Below are 14724 nucleotides of genomic sequence, written 5' to 3' on the forward strand. Positions count from 1 at the left end.
TCCACGAGTCATAAAAGAGCCAAGGTTGCCTACCCCTGGTGTAGGGGGATGTGATATGATAAAACTGCATCGCTGAATCAGCCACATAATAGCAGTGACTGTGTTTGATTGTCACTGAAAACAAGAAGGTCAATTCAGAATAAGCCTCCATATTCCCTAATCCTATTGCCAAATTTGTAGAGTAAGGAGCGACATAGTAAATCCTCTTTAAGTTGAATCTTGGGGCATTTTTTTTCTTATTTTCATTTAGCCTTCAGTTTCCTTGTGCAAAGTTTTTTGGGGGGAGCCAAGTAAATATCATACATTAAGCTTAGGTAGGAATGTTTCTCTGTTCCTCTCTACTTGATGCCTCTTTATTGTACTGTAGAATAAATTTTGGGATACACTTCCTTGCAGTAGGTAACAAATCCACAGAATAACAGAATAATAGAATTGGAAGGGACCTTGGAGGTCTTCTAGTCCAACCCCCTGCGCAAGCAGGAGATCCTATGTAATTTCAGACAAATGACTGTCCAGTCTCTTCTTAAAAACCTCCAGTGTTGGAGTACCAGCAACTTCTAGCGGCAAGCAGTTCCACTGATTCATTATTTCCACTGTCAGGAAATTTCTCCTTAGTTTTAGGTTGGTTCTCTCCTTGATTAGTTTCCATCCATACTTCGTACTTTTTCTATTTGTTTAAGGTTGCTAAGCACCACGCCAAGATAGACACATAATAAAAAAATGCTGGCTCGTGTGGGTTTGGCAAGACCAAACATAAATCAAATCCAGTTATTGGGACTGATTGTCAGGAATAATTGGGAGATGATGTATATATATTCCCTGCAGGTGTGTGCTGGTTAAAACCTGTTGGGGTGCAGTTCATTAAAACTCTTCGTAATTTATGTGCTCTTAAAATAGCTTATTCAGTTTTGTGCTTCAGATGAAATGGACTGTCTAATAAAAATATTATCTGACGTTCATACTGAAACAAGTGCAGGTGAAAAGGGGCATAGACGTAGTTCTCAACTTACAACAGTTTTGTCTAGTGACTGTTCGAAATTACAACAGCACTGAAAAAAGGGACATTTTTCACTCTTGCAACACTTACATATGTGTGATGGTTGCTGTGTCCCTGGGGTTCGCACGTGATCCCCTTTTGCTACCTTCTGACAAGCAAAATCAATGGGGAAGCCAGATTCACTTAACAACCGTGTGTCTTATTTAACAACTGCAGCGGTTCACTTAGCAAATGTAGCAGGAAAAGTCGTAAAACGGGAGAAAACTCACTTAACAAATTTCTCACTTAGCAACACAAATTCTGGGCTCAACTGTAGTGGTAAGTCGAGAACTGCCTGTACCAGTATGAATTTGGTATTTTCATACTTTTTGAGAAAACTTTTTGCAGAGTCCCTAGTAGGTAGCTGAGTTAATGTAAATTTGATGGATCGTGAAAACAGCTGGAGATACGCTATGCCTGCAGGAGATTTTTAAGTTCCTCCGTGTTTTATTTAAAAGAATAAATTCCCAGGATTCTCAGCTAAAATACGCTATGCCTGCAGGAGATTTTTAAGTTCCTCCGTGTTTTATTTAAAAGAATAAATTCCCAGGATTCTCAGCTAAAAATCATTTATTGAGATTTATACTGAGGTCTGACTGTGGAATCCTTGGTGCCTTCTGAGGTCTACTTGTAGACATTTCATTACCCAACTAGGTAACGTCATCATTGCGAGGAAGGGTGGAGTTTGCTGCTGGTTAATATGGTTCTGTTGATATCAGATTGCTCAGCTTGACTGAATAAAGTGAAACTATTAATTCTAAAAAGTGCCTCTCTCTCTCTCTCTCTCTCTGTGTGTGTGTGTGTGTGTGTATGTGTGTGTGAAATATGAAGAAAAGTAAAACAGGAAAAATGTCCAGTTCCCCTTATTGCTAAGCAGATGTGCTTGCTGACTATGCTTTCTGACTAGAAAGCAGCTGAATTTTACTTAGCAACTAAGTCCCTTCTTTGCATAGTATCGGAGACTTGATCAAAACAAGACAAGTTTTCCATTCTCTCCCCCCCCCCCCCGGAAAAGTTACATGATCAGAACACAGAGTTGTACTTCAGAAGAGTTGCTTAAGTTTATTATTTTGGTTGATCGCACAGTCGTCCAGATGTTTAGACTCGGTTTGGCATTTTTACCATCTCTTGATTCCTTCCTAAGGACCTGGGATAAGCAGATGTTGTCCTTTGATGGTCTTAAAGATATTGTTGCAGGATCTAAACCAGGGGTCTTCAGACATGGACCTTTTATGACTTGTGGACTTCAACTCCCAGAATTCCTCAGCCAGCATTGCCTGGCTGAAGAATTCTGGGAGTTGAAGTCCACAAGTTGTAAAAAGGCCAAGTCTGAAGACCCTGATCTAAACTGTTCCAAATAAAGCGGCTTTTTGCAACTGACTAATGGGATTTTGTCAGTGCCCGTGATGTTCAAGTGGTGCTCCAGATGTTTTGGGATTGCACCCAAGATGTCTATTTCTATTGGACCTCCTTTGCTTTCTTCTGCCATAGTTGTTCTATTTCTATTTGCAACTTTTCGTCTTTTGCGATTTTCTCCAGTTCTTTCTCTTCTCTTCTGTTGTCTCCAGTTCCTGCCACAACCACTATCCAGACTTTGTTTGTCTTTCTTATCAACAGTTGTTAAGTCCAGGGCTTTGTGTGTTTGTGTTCTTATATCCCAGGGCACTTTAGCTTCTTCATTTTCTGTTTTGTGGTCCCACCAGTTCTTGCTTACAGCCAAGTGGTATTTCTTGCAGATCTTCCACTTCTTAGAGTCTCAGATTTAATAGCCAAGATTTCTTTTATTTCTACACTTAGTATGTCCTCTCCCCCCCCCCTTCTGTCTCCTATCTCATATTTGAGACTAATAGTTTTTTAACCTATTAGCATTTATACCACAAACCAATATACAAATTTAATTATTAGTATTTTGCTTCTAAGTTTTACTTAGCCAAAATTTTTCTTTGTCTCGACTCATAACAATATCTTAAATTCAAATCTTAATTGTTTTTTAAACATTCAATCTTTTAGCCAATCAGGGACCTAATAAGCTTTCCCCATTTTAGTTTTCCCAGACATTTGATTATCCAGGGAATGAAACACCTTCTTTTTTTTTTAATTGAAAAAGTTTTATTAACAATTAACAAAAAAAAATTTAACCCCCAAACCCCCCCTACCCGCCTCCCATTTCCCAGAGCCAAGTACAGGGTTATTACAAACATATTAAACAAAATCTAATTAAATTTAACAAATTATAAAATAACCAAATTCATACTTAACCCTTAACTCCCTTTAAACCTTAATATCATAATACTATAAACAAATCCATTTTAAAACAATTATTATAAAGTACCATAATAATAATAAATAAACTAAATACTTTCCATTATAAAAAACACTATTAATAATAATTATTATTTAAAATTTAATCATAAAATAAATGGAACTTTTTAGTTCCATATTTAATCTGAATATAATCTATCCATCTTCTCCATACCATAATATATCTTTCTTGTGTATGATCCTTTAAATAAGCAGAAATTTTAACCATTTCTGCTAAATTAGAAACCTTAAGTGTCCATTCTTCTATAGTAGGCAACGAATCTTTCTTCCAATATTGACCTACCAATAACCTTGCTGCTGTTACTAAATTCAACATTAAAATAGTTTCTTTAACATCAAAATCCACAAAAATCCCTAGTAAAAATAGTTGAGGAGTAAACTTTGTCTTCCTTTTAAAAATCTTTTGAGTGTTCCACCAAATCATAATCCAAAAAGCCTTAATATTTTTACAAGTCCACCAAACATGAAAATAAGTTGCATCAAACACCTTCTTACAATCAAGCCAAGTTGCAAATCAAGTTGGTCTTCTAGTTTCATGCTTGGTCACCCAGTCGGCCAAACCTTTAGACCAGTGTTTCTCAACCTTGACCATTTTAAGGCATGTGGACTTCGACTCCCAGAATTCCACAGCCAGCATTGCTGGCTATGGAATTCTGGGAGTTGAAGTCCACATGCCTTAAAATGGTCAAGGTTGAGAAACACTGCTTTAGACAGTATCTGACATTTTTATCTACCTATTATTATAAGGAAGCCTGGCTGCCAAAGAACACGACGGCTGGATACTATCAAAGCTGACCCCAGCCAGAGCATAGAACAAAGAAGTAACGTGTTATGGCTGCCATTTGGCTAAGCTACGCCTTGCAAGCTGACAGCCTGATATTAGTAATGGTGTGTGTGTGGAAAGAGTAGCGGGAAAAGAGTTGCTAGAAGCAGGACAGGAAGTACAGAAACCAAGCTACTACGTCCCGTGAGAAGCAGCAGCCGTGGCAAGGTCAAAGCAAAAGAATGCGGACCTGGTGAGCCCGCGAAGCAAAGGACCTTTACCCAAACAATTGGTTAGCACCGAATTGGACAGACATTGCTAACCAGAGGGTTGCTTGGGGCAACTAATTTTTTAAAATTAGTTTTATTCATTTGTAACCCAAAATGTGAAAATATAAAAGCAAATAGGAGGGGACAACAGCAGAAAAAGGGGAAAACAAAAATGGCGTGAAGAAAGGGAGGGGAAGTAGTAACGGTGAGAGGGATCGTGGAGACCTAGTGGACAATTATTTAAATATGAGCCAGCCGTGTGCTGCAGCTGCCCAAAAAGCCAGCACAGAGCTAGGCTGCATTAACAGACGGATAGAATCAAGATCACGGGAAGTATTAATACCACTTTACAATGCCTTAGTAAGGCCACACTTGGAATACTGCATCCAGTTTTGGTCACCGCGATGTAAAAAATATGCTGAGACTCTAGAAAGAGTACAGAGAAGAGCAACAAAGATGATTAGGGGACTGGAGGCTAAAACATATAAGGAACGGTTGCTAAAATTGGGTATGTCTAGTTTAACGAAGAGAAGGACGAGGGAGGACATGATAGCAGTCTTCCAGTATCTCAGGGGCTGCCCCAAAGAAGAGGGAGTCAACTTATTTTCCAAAGTACCTGAGGGCAGGACAAGAAGCAATGGATGGAAACTAATCAAGGAGAGAAGCAACTTAGAACTAAGGAGAAACTTCCTGACAGTCTTCAAAGGAAAAAGAAGGAAGTCTAGTTGCCTCCTGAAAAAAAAAAGCAACACTGGGACATCAATCCTGATGGGAAGAAAGAAGTGGGACCCAAGAGCTAGAGAAGAAGAGAAAGTGATGAGAAGAACACTGACTAGCACTATAAAGGAGACTCCCATCGACCGGTTTTAAGCCCTGATGATGTCGGCAGTTGGCTGACGAAAGCTTGGCATTAGATTAAACGTTTTTAGTTTTAAATCTTTCCTGGTGTTCGTGTTTGTTTGTTTTTAATATATATATATATATATATATATATATATATAGATATATATATATATATATAATATATATGTTTTCTGAGGTTTTCGCGGGTGTTTGTATGTAGGTCTTTGGTTGTTCGGGTTTTCTCCCGCATAAAATTGGAAGTGTTTTGGCGACGTTTCGACGAAGTCCCATTCATCATCTTCAGGCTGGTGTTTTCAGCTTCGTGCTGTTCGAAGCACGAAGCTGAAAACACCAGCCTGAAGATGACGAATGGGACTTCGTCGAAACGTCGCCAAGACACTTCCAATTTTACACGGGAGAAAACCCGAACAACCAAAGACCTACATATACATATATGTATGTATGTATGTATGTATGTATGTGTGTGTGTGTGTGTGTGTGTGTATATATATATATATATATATATATATATATATATATATATATATATATATATATCTTGCTCTTTGCCCTTCGCCTTTCTGTCTCCACCCCCTGCAGTGACAACTCCCTGTTGTATACTTGCTCCTTTGTAACTACAGGAATGTCTGCCTTATTATCATTATTGCTTGCAGTGAACTTTAAGATGCCAGGAGACCTTTCCCTGCGTGCATAAACTAAGTGCTATGTGGGAGGGTTTCAGTTGCATAGAGGAAAGTTCCCAGCTAAAATCGCATTTCCTATTTTTCTGAGTTCAGTCATAGAAGAGGAGGCGGCATTAAGGCTGGGTATTCCCCTCAACGAAGGAGGTGAAGATTTCACCTCAAAAATGAAAGATTTTATTGCAACTTGTGTATATTAACTGTTCATTTGATGAGACGGGTGGTCCTCGACTTACCAGCACAGGTGGGACTGCAATTTCCATTGCTAAGCGAGGTGGTTGCTAAATGTTGCCCATTTGGCAACTTTTTTGTCAGTGTTGTTAAGCGAATCACTGCAGTCGTTCAGCGAATCGTCGCAGTTGTTAAGCAAAACCAGTTTCCCCCGTTGACTTTGCTTGATGGAAGCCGGTTGGAAGGGTTGCAAAGGGCAATCATGTGACCCTGGGATGCTGCAGTCATTGCCCTTGGGGTAGGCAACCTTGGCTCTTTTATGACTCGTGGAGAGGTTTCCATGCTGAGCCATGCTGGCTCAGGAATTCTGGGAGTTGAAGTTCACGAGTCAGAAAGCGGCCTAGGCCTAGGCCAGGGATAGGCAACCTTGGCTCTTTTATGACTTGTGGACTTCAACTCCCAGAATTCCTGAGCTAGCCACGCTGAGGGGAAAGGGAGAGGTTTCCAAGCTGAGCCATGCTGGCTCAGGAATTCTGGGAGTTGAAGTCCATGAGTCACGAAGGGGCCAAGGTTTCCCCCATGCTGGCTCAGGAATTCTGGGAGTTGAAGTCCACGAGTCATAAAGCGGCCTAGGCCTAGGCCAAAGGTAGGCAACCTTGGCTCTTTTATGACTTGTGGACTTCAACTCCCAGAATTCCTGAGCCAGCCACGCTGAGGGGAAAGGGAGAGGTTTCCAAGCTGAGCCATGCTGGCTCAGGAATTCTGGGAGTTGAAGTCCACGAGTCATAAAAGAGCCCAGGTTGCTTACCCCTGCCCTTGACTTACAACAATTCATTTAATGACCGTTTGAAATTACAACGGCACTGAAAAAAGTGACTTATGTCTGCTTTTTTCACACTTACCACCATTGCAGCATCTCGGGGGTCACATGACCCAAATTCAGGCATTGGCAGCTGACTTGTACTTACGATGGGTTGCAGCATCCCGGAGGTCATGTGATCCCATTTGTGGCCTTCTGACAAGCAAACTCAACTGGGGGAAGCCAGATTCACTTAACAAACGTGTTGCCAACTTACCAACTGCCGAGATTCCCTTAAGAGCTGTGGCCAGAAAGGTTGTAAAATGGGACAAAAACTCACTTAACAAACGTCTCGCTGAGCCACAGAAATTTTGGGCTCGATTGTGGTCATAAGTTGAGGAGGACTGCCTGTATTTTCCGGTTTTTGCTTGTCTGAATTTTGATCACACCACCGTGGGGAGGCTGCAACATTGGTAAGCACGAGAACCGGTCATAAGTCCCCTATTTTCAGTGCTGTTGTAACTTTAAATGGTCGCTAAGTGGAAAGGTGGTGTGTTGTTTTTTTCCATGACCAAAGAAAAGTCCCGTTCTTGATGTGGCTGGTGGAAGATGGCTTAGGTGTCGTCCTGCGACTGCGTGTCTACTTTAACCCCGAATGACGGAATTGCTCATGAGCGGGGAGCATCCTCTGCGGTAACCACAATCCGGGTTTGTAACCCCGCTGGTTTAATTATGCGATGATCAGCTTCCGAGTAGTCAGGATGCTAGGTCTTGTGTTTGGACCATCAGCAACCCTCCCCCCCCATGGACATCAACTAGGCTGGAAATTAAAAAAAAAAATCATGCAGAAGAGTAAGGGCAAACCACGTCCGTGTTATTAACCTAGAAAATTACATGTCCAAATCAATGGCGGTCAAGATTGATCTCAGGAAGACTTTATTATTTCTTATAATAGTAGTAAGCTCCTGGTGGGAATGCCTTAAAGCAGTGCTTCTCAACCTTTTTAATGCCGCGACCCCCAACCGGTCGTAAGTCGAGGACTACTCAACCGGTCGTAAGTCGAGGACTACTCAACTGGTGCAGCACCGTTTGCAGAATGGGGCTTTTGGCGGGCTCAGCAGGGCAGAGACAGCCTGGACAATTCCTATTGGCTTTTGAAAGCCAATAGAATTAGACTCTATTCAAGAGAGTCTATTCTATTGGCTTTCAAAAGCCAATAGAATAAAAGGGAGTAGCACAGCTAAGGAAAAGGGGGAAAAAATGGCGGACTGCGTTGTTTGGCGACCTCCGTGAAATGGTCATTCGACCCCAAATGGGGTCCCGACCCACAGGTTGAGAACCACTGTCCTTAAAGGGTTTTGCAAAAGTGGAAATATGTGTATAATAATGTATAATAATAATAATATGAATTATTCTTAGTAAGAAGTAGAATATGAAGGAAGAAAAATGAAAATAAGAAACAATGGGGCAATAAGGACAAATATTCTAAAGAAGAACAAGGGGGGAAATGTAAATAATAGAAGATTACCGTTATGTAATCGCTGTTAAAAAAGGGGGGGAGGAGTATATACTGTGTCTGTATGTGTGTTATGTTTTGCTTTGTTTTGTTTTGTTGGTTAAAAATAAAAAAGGGGGGTTTTGCAAAATTGACTTCCCAGTGGACAGTTGCAAGATAATGGATTAGTTAGCAAAATCACACGTAAGATGTGATGCATTCTTTCAGCGTGTTTGCTACAGGCTTCTGTAGTTTTGCATCTAACAGGCATGAATTCAGACCTCATGTTAAGTTAAATCCAAACAAGGCATATTAGGACATAGGCAAGGTGTGGACCCAAGTAAGCTCTGGAATGGTTTGGTTTGTGGCATCAAACTCCGTGGCTTCTTTAGATGTGAGCAGTAGGCCGTGATGCTCAACAAACCATGGCTTATCAGGATGTGTAAATTTGGGCACTGTTTTAAAGTTCTATCGGTCGCATTTACGTAGCAAGAATATATCTGGAAGTACATCTATAGGGTCCTAGTCAATGTCAAGTTTTTTTCTCCAAGTGTCTCTATTTTTCTCAAGGAGAAGGGAAGGGAAGTTGGAGAGAAGGAAAGGAAGGGAAGGGGAAGAGAAGAGAAGAGAATGCAGGATGGGATAGAATAAGGAATGGGATAGAATAGAATGTAGGATGGGATAGAATAGAATATAGGATAGGATAGGAAAGGAAAGGATAGGAGAGAAGAGAAAGAAGAGAAGAGGAAGAGAAGAGAAGAGAAAATAAGGAATGGAATAGAATGGAGAAGAGAATAAAATATCGAATAGAATATAGAAGAGAGAATGGAATGGAATAGAATAGAATAGAATAGAATAGAATAGAATAGAATAGAATAGAATAGAATAGAATAGAATGTTTCTTACGATCACAGACCAGAATTGCAACTAGAGCAGTGGTTCTCAAATAGTGGGGCGGGCCCCCCAGGGGGGGTGCGAGGCTCCGTAAAGGGGGGCTCGTTTGACCTCGGCAAATACTGTCATATTGGACGCACATGACACACGCAAAGGACCCGATTGGATAGACAGTCACGCGGGGGGGCGCGAAATGTTTTCTTCTTCCTAGGGGGGGCATGACAGAAAATAATTGAGAACCACTGAACTAGAGGAATGTTAAAAAAAAGAGTAAAAATAAAATAAAAATACAGAACAGGGTAAAAATATTGCAATTGGTAGTGGGTTCAAGAAGTTGTCGTAAAGGCAGGCCGATTTGCAACCCTGTTAATTGCTTAGCTTGTTGATTGCGTGCAATGCTGGATTCTTAGCACTTCAGTGCTCTGTTTTTTCCCCCCCTTCTGCCTGTCCCCTCACAAATTCGGAGAATAAAAACATCCAGCTGCATCTTGAGCCAAGCTCAAGCAAGACCTCCTCTTTGCTGGGAATGAATTTTTCTGCTTATCACTTCCTGTGAGCTGCAGTAAATCCACAGGACCTGGCAGTCACCCCCCTGAAGTTTCAATGGTGAATGGAGCAGGGAGGAAATGAGGAATTTCTCCACGCACAATGAAAGGAAATCTTGTAAGAAACAGAGCCAAATGCAAAGCTTTCCGAGCTTATTGCTTTCTAGCTTGGGTTTATTTTTATTTTTAATATTCTTCTTCTTCTTTTTGCATGCAACCACCCTTTGCAAGGCTTGTACTGGTTACTAATGTCTTAGGAAACAGTGAGGTCATTTACATGAGGATTGTGCCTGAATGACAACTAGGTTGCTGTGTTTGTCAGTTGTTTAGAGAGGATTTTAAAGGCCCAGGGATGAAATTCGTAGAAGAGGGATGGCTCTGTTGAAAGAAAAATCTTCCTCAGGGTCCAGTCCAAGCCGGGAATAAACAAAATGGAGACTGCTTTAGAAAGAAGGTTGCAGTTTATTGAAGAGGAGAGCCAGACAGAAAGATGGCTCTGGGAAAACTGACCACGGGTAGTCAAAAGCCAATAGAATAAAAGGGAGTAGCACAGCTAAGGAAAAGGGGAAAAAAAATGGCGGACTGCGTTGTTTGGCGACCCCCGTGAAATGGTCGTTCGACCCCAAATGGGGTCCCGACCCACAGGTTGAGAACCACTGGACTAGAAGATCCCTTCCAATTCTGTTCTTCTATTGTTCTGTTATTCTGACCTCTCTGTTGGGTAGGGTTGAATTGCCTAGCATACTATTAGATCTACATACATGTAGTCCTTGACTTACGAACACAATGGAGCCCAAAATATTTACTGTTAAGTGAGACATTTGCTAAGTGAGATTTACCCCCATTTTATGACCTTTCTTGCCACAGTTGTAAGTGAATCACTGCAGCTGTTAAGTTAGTAACCCGGTTGTTAAGTGAATCCAGCTTCCCCATTGACTTTGCTTGTCAGAAGGTCGCAAAAGGGGATCACGTGACCCCGGGACGCTGCAACCGTCATAAATACGAGTTGCGTATTTGCAAGTCACATTTGCAGGTGTCTGAGTTTTGTTGCCAAAACTGAATTTTGATCAAGTGACCCTGGGGATGCTGCAACGGTCGTTAAGTGTGAAAAACAGTTGTAAGTCACCTTTTTTAGTGCCGTTGTAACTTCAAATGGTCACTAAACAAATGGTTGTAAGTTGAGGACCGCCTGTGGTTCAGTTCAGTGAACTGGTTTACTGTCCAAGGCCAATAATTGAAAACACGCCCTTCATTTTCACAATGTCACACTGCCTCTCTGAACTCCACGTAAAGAATTAGGACTCTTCTTTTTTTTTCATGTATTCTGAAAGCGAATTCCGCAGAGAGGGTGAAAATTATTGGGTCCACGGTTTTGTGACAAAACTGGACATTGGTACGTTTTTCACGTGAGGATCTATATTTTGGGTAGTATTTTTTTTTTATGGTTGTGTGAAATCAAAGAGTCAAAGACACAGCTTTGGAGACTTTGTTTCAATCAGTAAATGCAAAAGTCACGATAAACCCTGTTCATTTTGATTTTTCTTCTAGGCTGGTGGATGACAGGTGTGTGGTTCAGCCCGAAGCAGGTGATCTTTGCAACCCACCCAAAAAGTTCCGAGGTAAGCACTTGTTGGAATTCATTGTTGGCATGTGCTTCTTTGCAACAACTACAGTAGTATTCAGCCAGTAGATGGGGGTATTTACAAGTTTGGATCTATGGTATAAACTCTCTGCTCCTTTGTCCTAAGTAGAGTTTCCTGTTTCCTGTTACAGTTAAGCAGTGAGCAGTAAAGCACATGGTGATTGTACCCGTTGTTTTGTTTGCTCTGTAGTGCTTTATATAAGCAGAATTTCTAGCAGCACTGACAACCTTAAAAGGACATTGTAAATAACAATCAATTGTAACATTTTCCATTGTTACAATTGTTGTTATTATTACTTATACAACAACAGAGATTTTCAAAATCTAGAGTCCTTCAAGTGTGTTGGGAATAAACCGCCAAGAAATTCCCACCAGTAGTTGCCAGGATAATTGGGAAGTCTGAGTATTTCTACTCTGACGTGCTTGGACAACATTAAGGGGGAAGCTTGCTCTGAATTATTTGTACAGATAGTCCTTGATTACTACCATTCATTTAGCAACTGTTTGAAGTTACAACAGTGCCCAAAAAATATCTACTCCTCAGGCTTACAACCGGTCCTTGCACTTATGACTGCAACCTGCATGGTCACTTGATCGCAATTTGGTCATTTGGCAACTGGTTCACATTTACCACCGGTTGTAATGTCCTGGGGTTATGTGACTGCTACTTGTGACCTGGTTTCCAGCAGAAAAGCACCCATTTGTAAGAATGGCTTCACACTTATGAGTGGGGATTCACTTAATGACCACAGTGATTCATTTAATGGCTGTCATGAAAACGGTCGTAAAATTGGGTCCGACTCGACCTTTGACCGCAGTGGGGAAATTTCCGCCCCAATTGTGGTCGTAAGTCGAGGACTCTCTGTAGAAGCGTCTAAGAGGAGAACCATATAAACAGAGGGGAGGAGGCAAAATAGGAGCTCACAAAAAAGCTATAAAGTTTGCTAGTTGGAAAAAGTGCTACCTAATTCCTTTTGTATCTCCGAGCTTGTTGTTTGTATCTCTGCTGTTGATCAGTAAATATTTTCTTTCTTTTTTCATCTGAAAGCCACATAGTTATGTGTTTGGAAAGTTTTACAAGGTTGACTTAACTAGTTGGACTGGTGGCAATTTAAGTGTGCCTAACAATTCCTTATGCATTAAACCAGGGGTAGTCAACCTTGGCTCTTTTATGACCCTTGGACTTCAACTCCTAGAATTCCTGAGCCAGCGCAGCTGGCTCAGGAATTCTGGGAGTTGAAGTCCACCAGTCATACAAGAGCCAAGGTTGACTATCCCTGCATTAAACAGATTTTACCTGTTATCCCAAAGGTGCTTTTTTCCAAAAGGCAGCTGGACTTCCTTTGTTTTTCCTTGAAGACATTTTGCTTCTCATCCAAGAAGCTTCTTCAGTTCTGATGGAAGATGGAAGAACTGAAGAGGCTTCTTGAATGAGAAGCTAAACGTCTTCAAGGAAAAACAAACTCCAGTTGCCTTTTGAAAACGCACCTCTGTTGTTTTTTTTAAATTGTATTATAAATAAAATTCTGTAAAAAAAAAAAAGCACCTCTGGGACAACCATGACCTGGATGACGGAGAATCTCCATGTTTACCTGTTATCATTTTTCTCTCCTATCCTTTAATTATAACTCCAAGAATTAATTTTGGCAGCATTTTGTTTCCTTTTGCCCAAAATAATGTTGTTGTTTACCCTATTCCCTGTGAGCTTTGCATATCATTCTTATGTTGTGATTTCGCTATTTAAACCTCTGTTCTTTTCCATTTCAGTTTTCTTCTTTTCCTTCCCCAAAATCCATGCCCAAGGTATATTAAGATATGATTGTTTTTATTTTCTGAGGCAACCAGACTTCTTTCGTGAGCAGGGTCGTATTTGGATGGATTTTTTTTATTGCTTTATTCTTCCTACCCTAATTCTTCTTCTAAGAAAAAAATCTAGTCCAGGGGTAGGCAACCTTGGCTCTTTTATGACTCGTGGACTTCAACTCCCAGAATTCCTGAGCCAGCCACGTTGAGGGGACAAGGAGAGGTTTCCAAGCTGAGCCATGCTGGCTCTGGAATTCTGGGAGTTGAAGTCCACAAGCCATAACGGGGCCATAGTTCCTCCATGCTGGCTCAGGAATTCTGGGAGTTGAAGTCCACCAGTCATAAAAGGGCCAAGTTTGAAGACCCCTGGTTTAATATTTAAATATTTTTTCCTCATGGTCACGTGATCGAAATTCAGGCATTTGGGCAGGGGTAGGCAACCTGGGCTCTTTTATGACTCGTGGACTTCAACTCCCAGAATTCCTGAGCCAGCCACGCTGAGGGGAAAGGGAGAAGTTTCCAAGCTGGGCCATGCTGGCTCAGGAATTCTGGGAGTTGAAGTCCACGAGTCATAAAAGAGCCAAGGTTGCCTACCCCTGATTCTAGTCCAATTTTTTCCCTGTGCCCTTTTATGAAGACCTATCCTTCCTCGTGTTTCCCTCTCTATTTTATTCTAAAGTTAACTGAATGTGAACAATGAACACCTTGTATAACCACCTTATTTACACAGAACAAGTTGAGGGGATGAGACAGGTGCTAGCTACAGCTCACGTGATTTTGATTTGATGCTATTATTCCTTTAACCAGGGTTCAACTGAGTAATAGAATGAAGGAAGTTGTGTATGGCAGAAAGGAGCTCTGAGACCATTTTTTTTTTTTTTTGCCTTGCTGATTTGCAAACTGGAAAGAAGAGAGAATCAAAAAAGGAAACGTTCCTTTGCGTTAGCGTTCCCTTGTCTTTAGTCACTGTTGCTAAAGAAGGAGGAGAAACAGGAAGGAATTGATCCGAGCCAGACATGTATGGATGCTTGGCCGTCCTTAAAAATCACCTGAAAAGTGGCAAAGTTTGTGGGAAAGAAACTATAAATTGACAATGCCAGCTTCCCACAAAGAAAATAAAAATATTTATATAAAATGTTTTATAGATGGCATTCGCTACCAACAAGATTAGCAAAAATGTTTAAAAACATGTCAGAGAAATGTTGGAAAGGTAAACAAACACAAACCAGGTACTTATTATCTATCATATGTGGTGGGCATGTGTTTAAAGCAAGGAGATATTGGACAATAGTACACACTTGGTTAGAAAAAATGTTAGAGAAACACATAGACTATAAACCTGAATTTTTTTTTATCTAGGTATAATGCCAGAAAAACTTGATAAGCAAAGTACATATTTGATTCTACATGTGATAACAGCGGCAAGAGTTATATTTGCACA

At 40.8% G+C, this 14724-nt stretch overlaps 1 long non-coding RNA gene across 1 annotated transcript in view; it reads left to right on the plus strand.

Moving 5' to 3' along the window:
• LOC120314418 overlaps positions 1 to 14704 on the plus strand; it is a 41451-nt gene extending 26747 nt beyond the window's left edge. The window contains exons 2-3 of the long non-coding RNA XR_005558428.1: positions 11387 to 11457; positions 14643 to 14704. This is a non-coding gene — a long non-coding RNA (uncharacterized LOC120314418). The remainder of the gene's footprint in view (positions 1 to 11386; positions 11458 to 14642) is intronic.
• Positions 14705 to 14724: the final 20 nt, after the last annotated feature.

The sequence above is a fragment of the Crotalus tigris genome, unplaced genomic scaffold (assembly GCF_016545835.1).
Source record: "Crotalus tigris isolate CLP2741 ecotype Arizona unplaced genomic scaffold, ASM1654583v1 scf7180000018925.143070, whole genome shotgun sequence".
NCBI lineage: Eukaryota > Metazoa > Chordata > Lepidosauria > Squamata > Viperidae > Crotalus > Crotalus tigris.